This window comes from Meles meles, chromosome 13 (assembly GCF_922984935.1).
Source record: "Meles meles chromosome 13, mMelMel3.1 paternal haplotype, whole genome shotgun sequence".
In the NCBI taxonomy this organism is placed as follows: Eukaryota; Metazoa; Chordata; class Mammalia; order Carnivora; family Mustelidae; genus Meles; species Meles meles.
The window spans coordinates 68,326,133-68,334,740 of record NC_060078.1 but is presented as its reverse complement, the minus strand read 5'-3'; the positions used below and the strand labels follow the sequence as shown (position 1 = coordinate 68,334,740).

Here is an 8,608-nt window from a genome sequence, read left to right as displayed (position 1 = left end):
TTGATTTATTTGAGAGAGAGAGCGAACTAGCAAGCAGAGCTAGGGTTGGGGGAGAAGTAGGGATGGGGGCAGAGGGAGAGGGAGGCTTCCTGCTGAGCAGGAACCCTGATGGGGGGCTCCATTCCAGGACCCTGGGATCATGACCTGAGCCAAAGGCAGATGCTTAACTGACTGAGCTACCCAGGAGCCCCTCAACAGTGACATTTTAAGGCGTCACTGCCAATTGTTTCAGAGACTGTCCTTTACTTTGGATCTGACTGTCTCAGAGTTCGAATCGGATCGAGCATTTTTGGAGGCGAGGATAGTGATATTCTCACTGCATCATACCAGGAGGCTTACAATGCCCGTGGGGTCCATTACCGGCACTGCTAAGTTTGCATGGTTGGTGGGATCCACCAGATTTCTCCACTTTAAATATCTTTTCCTTGGGATTCTCTGGGAACTCTCAGTTGGGAACTAACAAACTAGGGTCCAGGTGTCGAATGTCCATTTTATGGATGAAGAAATGAAACTTAAATACCTGAAGTAGCCAGATTCTCAGTGGCAGGACTGAGGCTGGCCAGAACCCAGGTCCTCCTGAGCCCCCTGCCCCAGCTCAGTGCCCACCCCAGGTCCTGCCTCTGACCCTATCCTGCGCAGATGCTAAGAATGGTTCATCCTTAAGCCTTCCTTGGGTGAGGGTCTGTGTGTGGCGTGTTCTCAGCCCAAGAGTCAGTTTCTGACTGGGGGTAGGACTGAAATACCAAAGGTAAGCTGTGTGAGGAGCCACAGCCATGCTCCATAGACACCAGGCCCCAAACACGGACATGAAGCAACCTCTAGAAGCGTCTAGTTCAACCCCAATCTCCCGAAGAGGAGGCAGAGGCCCCAGAGTCATGAAATGACCTGTCCAAGGGCTCATGAACTCAAAATGCCTTGCAGTGGGTGGGGGTGGTTAGACCCTCTTCCTAGGAAGGTCTCGTGAAAGGGCCGTGGGTGGGGAATGGTCACAGCCTGGTTCCCAGAACCCGAAACTAGGTTTGTTGAGGACACCCGGAGGTGACTGTCACCTGGCCCTGGCTGATATTAGCCAAATTCTGGAGACCAGAGCCCAAACCAGAGTCCCTGGCTGAGGGCACAGCAGGGGAAGAGCCCGGTGAGTCCGGCTCGTCATTCCCCAGAGGCTGCTCGGCACATCTTCCTTCCAGGAGGCCTGGGGCCACATTTTTGTTCTTTGAATTTATTTCCTGTCCCCCCTACAGACGAGTCCCTCTCCCTTATCCCCTTTGGCCCCTTCTTTCTCCGAAGGGACAGTGCATTATTTGTTGGCCTGTGTCCTCATAGTCGTAAGAACTTATCCGTCAGGTCACTTCTGACGTCTCACCCAGATGGCCTTGTTTCGAGTCTAAGTGTTCCCAAACCATTTCGAACCTATAATCCCAATAGTCTCTGGGATTGGACTGTTGCAAAAGATGCATACAATCATTCAATCAGTATTTGGGGAGCACCCATTAAGGGCCAGGCTCCAGGGACACCACGGTGAGCAAGATGATGAAGGACTCTCATCAGGAAAACCAGTACAGCTTACATATGGGACTGTAGCCGGGGAGCGAGGGGTGGGTGGGGTCTGGGGACCAGCGAGGCCACTGTTGCTCCAAGCCCCTCGGAGGCCTTGCTGGCCAGATTAGGGTGCTGGCTATGGGATTAAAGAGAAGTAAACAGATCTAAGGAGACAATGTCAAGGGGCTTATTGGCAGACTGAGGCAAACACCATGTGCTGCTTAAGAGCACAGGCTCTTTTACCGGACTCACCCACTATCTAGCAAGGTACGTAGTTTCTCTAGGCCTCAGTTTCCTTGTCTGTAAAATGGTGATGATAACTTTACATCACAGGATTATAGATTGAGGAGACTGAGCCAGTAAAGCCTAGCTTCATGGAAACCAGGTGCTGCTCCTGAGTAGGAATTAGAGGAGGGACGGGAGACTGGAGGGGGTGTTCTATCCCATTGGGGATTCTGGGTTCTAAGGACCCTGTGTGATGCGTCTAACTGGAGATGCTCAGCAGGAGATTGGATGTTGGGTCCCAGGCTCCAGAGGAAAAATCTGTGCTGGATTTTCCATTCGTTTAGACTTTTTCTGATTCCTTCTTTTAAATATAGGTTGTATGGGTCACAGCCTCCCTGCGTGGCTTACAGGCAGTGATGGAGTTGGGGCTAGAACTCAGTCTCCTTTATCGGATATCCTTCTGTTTCATCAGGCTGTGCCCTCTATTCCAAGAGTCAACAGCTTTTATATGTCAACTCTTCCTACTATCATGTGCTACGCTGAGCGTGTACCTGGATTCTCTCCTTTGGACCTCATGACTCCCTGAGATAGCTAATATTATGGAGGAAAAAGCAGAGGGGGGCTTCAGGAAGTTAAGTGTGTTGCCCAGGATCCCAGTGTAAATGGCCAAGGGCCTGCCCAGCTTCCATGCCCACACTTGGAAGCTTATATTCTAGGGTAGCGCTGTCCAGAAGAACTTTCCGTGACAACGGAATGTGGTATTTGCCCTGCTCAATAGGGGAGCCGCAAACGACGTGTGCAGGTGAGGAAGCGAATTTTTAATTTTATGCTACCTAAAATAATTTAATAGTCACCTGTGGGTTGTGGCGGCCTTGTTGCACAGCACTATCCTAGTCCTTCCTGAAGGTCAAGAAAGACTTAGAACTTCTCCTCTTGCCTTGTTGCCGTCGAATGGTTCATGGTTAGGGACAGGATCCATCGTGTGCAAAGGGTGGTTTCTGCCTCAGGCTACTGAGCTCCTCAAAATAGTAAGGCATTCTAGCCCTTGAGGGTTAAAGAGATATTTCCTGCTGCCCACGGTGTTCAGAGGGACCAGATGGGAAAGTTGGATGGTGTGGGAAGTGCGAAGGCCCCTGGTGGCTTCTGCGATGGGGAAAGGAAATGTCCTTTTGTGGCATCCTGGAATGCCAGCCTCCGGGCTGGCATCCTGAGCAACAGGCTGTTGCCTGGGAGACAAGGAGCCCTGAAGACATCCCCCGGGGATGGCCAGTCTGCAGCAGGGACCACCCCTGGGGGATAGTCACTGGAAGCTAAGGGATGGCTGAGGAGAGGACCAGAGTGGGCTGGATGGGGCAGCAGGGGCAGCAGGTGGGGGGCACTGGGACGGTGCCCGGCTCAGTGCAGATGGCACGGCTGAGGGGGAGGGGAGGGATGGCAGTGGCCGTCAGCAGGGTGTTGGGGGGGCGTTGCACAGACAGTGGGGACCCAACAGGCTTGCTCAGAACCGGTGCCCGTGATCCCTTGTCTATTTAGAAGTAAAGACCCTTCGTGTAAACTAATTACCTGTGCCCTGCCACCGTCAGCAACAGCCTCGTAAACCTGAGGGATTAGACGCCAAGAAGAGGCTTGTCACCGCGGGAGCAGCACCTTCTGTGGCTGCGACAGCGCCGCAGTTCCCCCCCTCCCCCCACAGGTGGTTTTCTAACTGCATCGAGCCAGGAGCATCAAGTCTGCCTCCCACTGCATCTCGTTTCCGGGCCTGTTGAATGCAGAATTAATGTTTAATCGCCCTGGAGGTGCTGAGTTTAATTACTTAGACTGAAAATGAGAAGGAGAACAGGATTCGGAGGGTAACCTTTTGGGGGTGCTTGTTGGGAATGGGGAGCGCACGTATTTTCAGAAGGCTGTGGAGGGGCGTGTCTTGGCTGTCCAACAGGCCCAGTACTCCCAGCTCCACATGGACAGGGTCAGCAAATGAGGTTTTGGGGAAGTGGACCACAGAGAGATCAGGGGTGACTAGAAAAGTGACCCATGCAGCAGGCCGTGGCAGGGGGCGTGGGGCGTGGAAGGTAGTGGCCACTAGTGGCTTCACAGGCCTGTGGGGGTGGTCTGGTGTTGAATGACAGCAGCACAGTGACTCCAGCTCTGGGTCACGGGGAGCCGTGCGGCGGGGAGCCGCAAAGACTGGACGGTGCCAAAGAGAATCCTGGAGGGCAGGGACAAGGTCGGCAGTGTTTTCTGGGTTCCCTTCCCAGTGTTTCTGTAGCTTGGAGTACTGTGGTTTCCACTCCTGGTCTTCAATCCCTGCTCCCGACCTAGCCCTCCTGGCACCTGCTTACGGACAGTGGGGTGGATAGTCTGCTGGGCGGGAAGCTGCAAAAGGGCAGGTGCTCTGGCTCAGAGCCGTGGTTGCTGAGGTTCACTGTGCCAGGCCTGGGGCCCAGCCTTGCGTATCTATCCATCCATCCATCCCCGCTTTATCCTCCCAACATCCCATGGCGGGGGAGGGTTGCTGTATCTGATGTGCTTCAGGTCGGCTGAGGACATTCTGTGTGCCCAACACTGGAGACACAGCATTGACTTCAAAAATACCTTTGCCTTCCTGTGGCTTTCATTCTACTGCAAGTGTCCAAGTAACAGCTCAGACTGGCCAGCACAGCCTGAAACACAGGTAGGCTTATATAGCTAAGACAACAGAGGGTCTATCTTAGGCATAATGGGAGCCAGGAGCTCAGGTGAAGTCATTGAGAATCTTTTCTTTTTAGGGTCTCTCACTTCTGCCTTTTTTTTCCCTTCCTTTGCTTTTCTTTCTCTCAGGCAGGTTCTTCATGTGCGGTGACAACATGGCCAAAGCAACTCTAGGCTTGCACCCCAACAAGAAAAAGAGAGCCTTTCTTTCTTAACGGGGCCAGCAAAAATTCTCAGCCTAATTCTCATTGGCTGGATTTAGTCACATGTATGTATCCCTGAACTCATCACTGAGGCCTGGAGAACAAGATGCTGTAATTGGCAGGGCCTGGGGCATGTGCTCACTCCTGCAGCTGGCAAGTGAGATCATTGCCAGGAGAACCAAAGGAATGGGGACTAGTGGTTTCCCCAGAGGAAGTCATGGTGCAGCAGAAAAACAGAATAGCTCTCCTAGCCCCCACAGGAGGGGAAACTGAGGTTACAAGATATTAAACGACTTGCCCTAGAAAGCAACTGGTATATACGTCATCCAGAATTTGAACTCAAGTCTCTTTGACTCCAACACCTGAGCTCTGAACCCCAATCCTCCATTCTCTCCAGGACCTCCTGTGGGGTAGAGGCAGTGGGTGACAGCAGAGAGAGGGGCTCTGGAGTCGGTCAGACCTGGGTTAAATCCTGGCTCTGTCATTACGTAAGTAAACTCTCTGGGTCTCAGTTTCCACCTTTGTGAAATGGGTTTAACGACACTTACCTCACAGGGTTGTTGGGAAGATTACATGAGTCAAAGGATGTAAAATCCCCTGGAAGAGAGCCTTGCTCCTGCTCAGCGAGAACTGAATGACTTTTAAAAAGCAAATCATATGGTAGGAGCGAAAGAAAATTTTTAATGGCTGAAAGGATGACATCTCTGAGCTTCCACGTTCTTTCAGGCTTCTTCAGCTGTTAGATACGTCCCCGAATCTCCTCGGTACTAGGGCAGGCAGAAGGGAAAAGCAGGAGAAAAAGGAAGTCAGGGAGAGTAGCAGGGCTTCTCTTCCTACCATGAGAATAAGACCCAATTTCCGGTCTGTCATTGTCAAGGGAAACGGAAATCCTGCTCCAGGGCCGGAGGGAAGCCCCCACCCGATCTCCACAGATGGGGGGTGGGGATGTGCATTCCCATGGGGAGGGTGGGAGCTGGGAGCTCCTCCTTCCTCCCTGTACCCTGCTCCTCTGATCTCCCACTCGGGTCCTCCCAAGAGAAGAGGCTACGGGAAAGCCTTGGGAGTGTGTAGACTTGGGTCCCTGTGTGAGTCTTCTTGGTGACATCCTAATCCTGATGCCTGATCATGTGCTTCTCCCCCCCCCACCCCGCCCCAGCCTTACCTTCACAGCGAGCCGAGGTCTCTGAGCGGAGCATGGCAGCCACGAGGGTAGGCTCTCCAGTTTGGATGGCTTGGGTTCAAATGCTACTGTGCTCCCTGTGCAGTGAGAGTATGGCCTGTGGGGATCACCACCCGTTGCTCATCTAGTACACCCCACTCCCACCATCCCCAGGTTGGTGTTGGAAAACACACATATACCACACACGCGGGCGCACACACACACCGTACCACATGGCATATGCCAAACACACACCCTTCGTTGGAGGGACAGCATGTCCCACCCCAGGTGATGGATTATGACTGGTCTAAGCCAAGGACTGGCAAACTACGAACTGAGAGCCAAATCTGACTGCCTCCTGGTTTTGTATGGCCCATGAGCTAAAATGGCTTTTGAAAAAAAAAAAATCAAAGAAGACTATTTTGTGACACATGAAACTGACGTGATATTTGAGCATCAGTGTCCATAAAGTTTTGCTGGAGGACAGCCCTACCCGTTTGCTCCCAGGTCTCACACTGCCAAGGAGAGTGGAGTATTTGCAGCAGAGACTGCATGGCCCCCAAAGTCTAAAATAGTTCCCCTCTAGCTCTTTGCAGAAAATGGTGCTGATCCCTGGGCTAAACCAATCATGGTAATCCCGCTCCCTTTTTCCCAGCCTTTCTTGTGGCTAGTGGTGGCCACATGTTTCCTTTCTTTCCAGAGAACAAAGCAGAAATCTGTTGGGGAGATTTGTATAAAAGCATTGCTTTTCTGAGGGAAGGGAGTAGAAATGGCTGGGACCTCCCCTTCTTCGTACTTTCTGCCTGATGCGGGGGTGTGCTGTCTGGAGCCCACACAGCCCTTCTCTTTCAGAACTCATTTCCTGCCAAGCGACAGGAAACAGAAGGTCACGAGGCCAGCTGGGGGCAGGGAGGGTGGTGCTGGCTGGGGTCCAAGCAGGGGGGAGGTCCACCCTGGCCATCTGCCCATGAGCCTGGGCTCCTTCTCACCTAGACCAGGTTTGGGCCCAGAGGGGTGTCCCAGTCACCTGGGCTGGACTGAAGAAGGGTCAGTCCTTCCCAGGAGCTGGTCCGCGTGCCCCAGCATCGCCGTGTGGAACTGGATGATGGACTGAGGCTCCTCACTGTTGAGCCTGGGTCTGTCCCCCTCTCCTCCTACCTCCTCCACAGTAGCTGAAACAGAGTAGGTCATTAAAAAAAAAAAAAAAGTTGGATGGGTGAGTGGATGGTTGAGGGAGGGAGGAAAGAAGGAAGAAAGAATATAGTTAGTGGGAGGCCTCCACACACATGAGCTGACAGCCACCCTGTAAGGTTCTGCCCATTTAAAAGAGGAGGTAACTGAGGCTCTCTAAGACTAATTGACTTTCCCAATATCACAAGAGTTAGGTGAAGCAGGGCTCCCAGCACCGGAGCTGGCCGAATCTCTGAGCATGATCCTCTCCTGCCTCGTCTTCTTAGACATCAGCTCCGGCCATGCCAGGACCTCTCTCCAGAGATACAGGCACAGACCCCGCCGTCACTTCAACAAAGCGCGAAAGGAACTTCCACGATATGGGTCTGAGCAGCTGTGGAGCACAGCCTCTCGTCCACACGCCCCAGTTCTGCTCCTGGGACCGCCAAGAACACGTCACTTCCTAGCGGGTGCTCAGGACATATTTGCAGAATGAATGAGCTGCTTATATCAGTGCAAATTCCTCAGCAAGTAGTCATAGGCTGCAAAATCCTGGTAAAGCAGGTAAAATGGACGTCGTGTCTCTTAGCTTTGCCATGGATTGGAATGTGCGCTCCTGGAACAGAATAAGCGTTTTGCCTCGCCCCAGAAGCGAATGATAATCACGGCCATGATGGGACGGGAACATTTAAGCTGTAGGCTTGCTAGTGTGCCACTTGCTACACCATGCATGCGAGGTCACTTGTCTTCCTTTAAACTTCCCAGTGGCCTGATGAGGTAGACGTTATTCCCATCCTTATTTGTGGCTGAGGAATCTGGAGCTCAGAGAAGTCGATCATCTTGACCAAGGCCACACAGCTCGTAGGTGGCGGAGTGTGATTTGACACCCAGGTCTTCACCTCCATGAAGAAGAGAGGAGCTGGCAGGGGAGATGGGGATGGGATGGACCTAGAGGTCTGGCTTGGGGCTGGGGCCGGTGGGGGACGAAGCCCCCTGTAATCTGTAAGGAAGATGGCTGAGTGAGAGCCCTGATGGGGAGGAGGGAGCTGTTCACACAAGCACAAGTCAGGGAGCGTTGCCCAAAAGACTTACCGGCCTTTCCCTGTTAAGGGCCCAGCCCTAGTGTGATCACCAGCCAGCAGAACTGTTTCTGTGCGTTGGGGGTGGGAGCTGTGGCTCAGGAGGGGCTGGGCTGGGCGGGGCTGGCCTGATTGTGACTCTCCCCCACATCAGGTCCTCCTGGAGGTGCTGGTGACTCATTTACCCAGTCCGTGGGGCCTCTATCAGGGTGCGACTTGTAGTAAATAAGCCACGAAATGCCATCAGGCAAGAGAGAGATGGGAAGGGCGGGTGGCTCAAAGGGCAGCCCTCAGTCTCCTGCCAGACCTGAGTCTCATCCTGGGCCTGCTGTGCTGGCCTCTATAGGAGCTTCTGCATGAGGCCTACCCAAGCCCAGGGCAGGGATCCCATGGCAAGAATCCTTTCCCCGAGGCGTGTTGGACAGCATGACTGCTGGACATTCTGGGAAGTTCTAGGACCTCCAACCCTAGGCTGGCCCAGAGGTATGGCTACTACTCTATTCTCTGCTGTGGGCCTTGGTGCCCAGAGGCCACCCCTCTGCGGG

General features: G+C 53.2%; 1 long non-coding RNA gene across 1 annotated transcript; it reads right to left on the bottom strand.

Moving 5' to 3' along the window:
* Nucleotides 1-5,322: 5,322 nt before the first annotated feature.
* LOC123955729 lies at nt 5,323-7,611 on the bottom strand. Its single transcript, XR_006821326.1, has 3 exons — nt 6,842-7,611; nt 5,818-5,912; nt 5,323-5,422 (listed from the first exon to the last, which is right to left on the bottom strand). It is a non-coding gene; the product is annotated as an uncharacterized LOC123955729 (long non-coding RNA).
* Between the last annotated feature and the right edge of the window lie 997 nt (nt 7,612-8,608).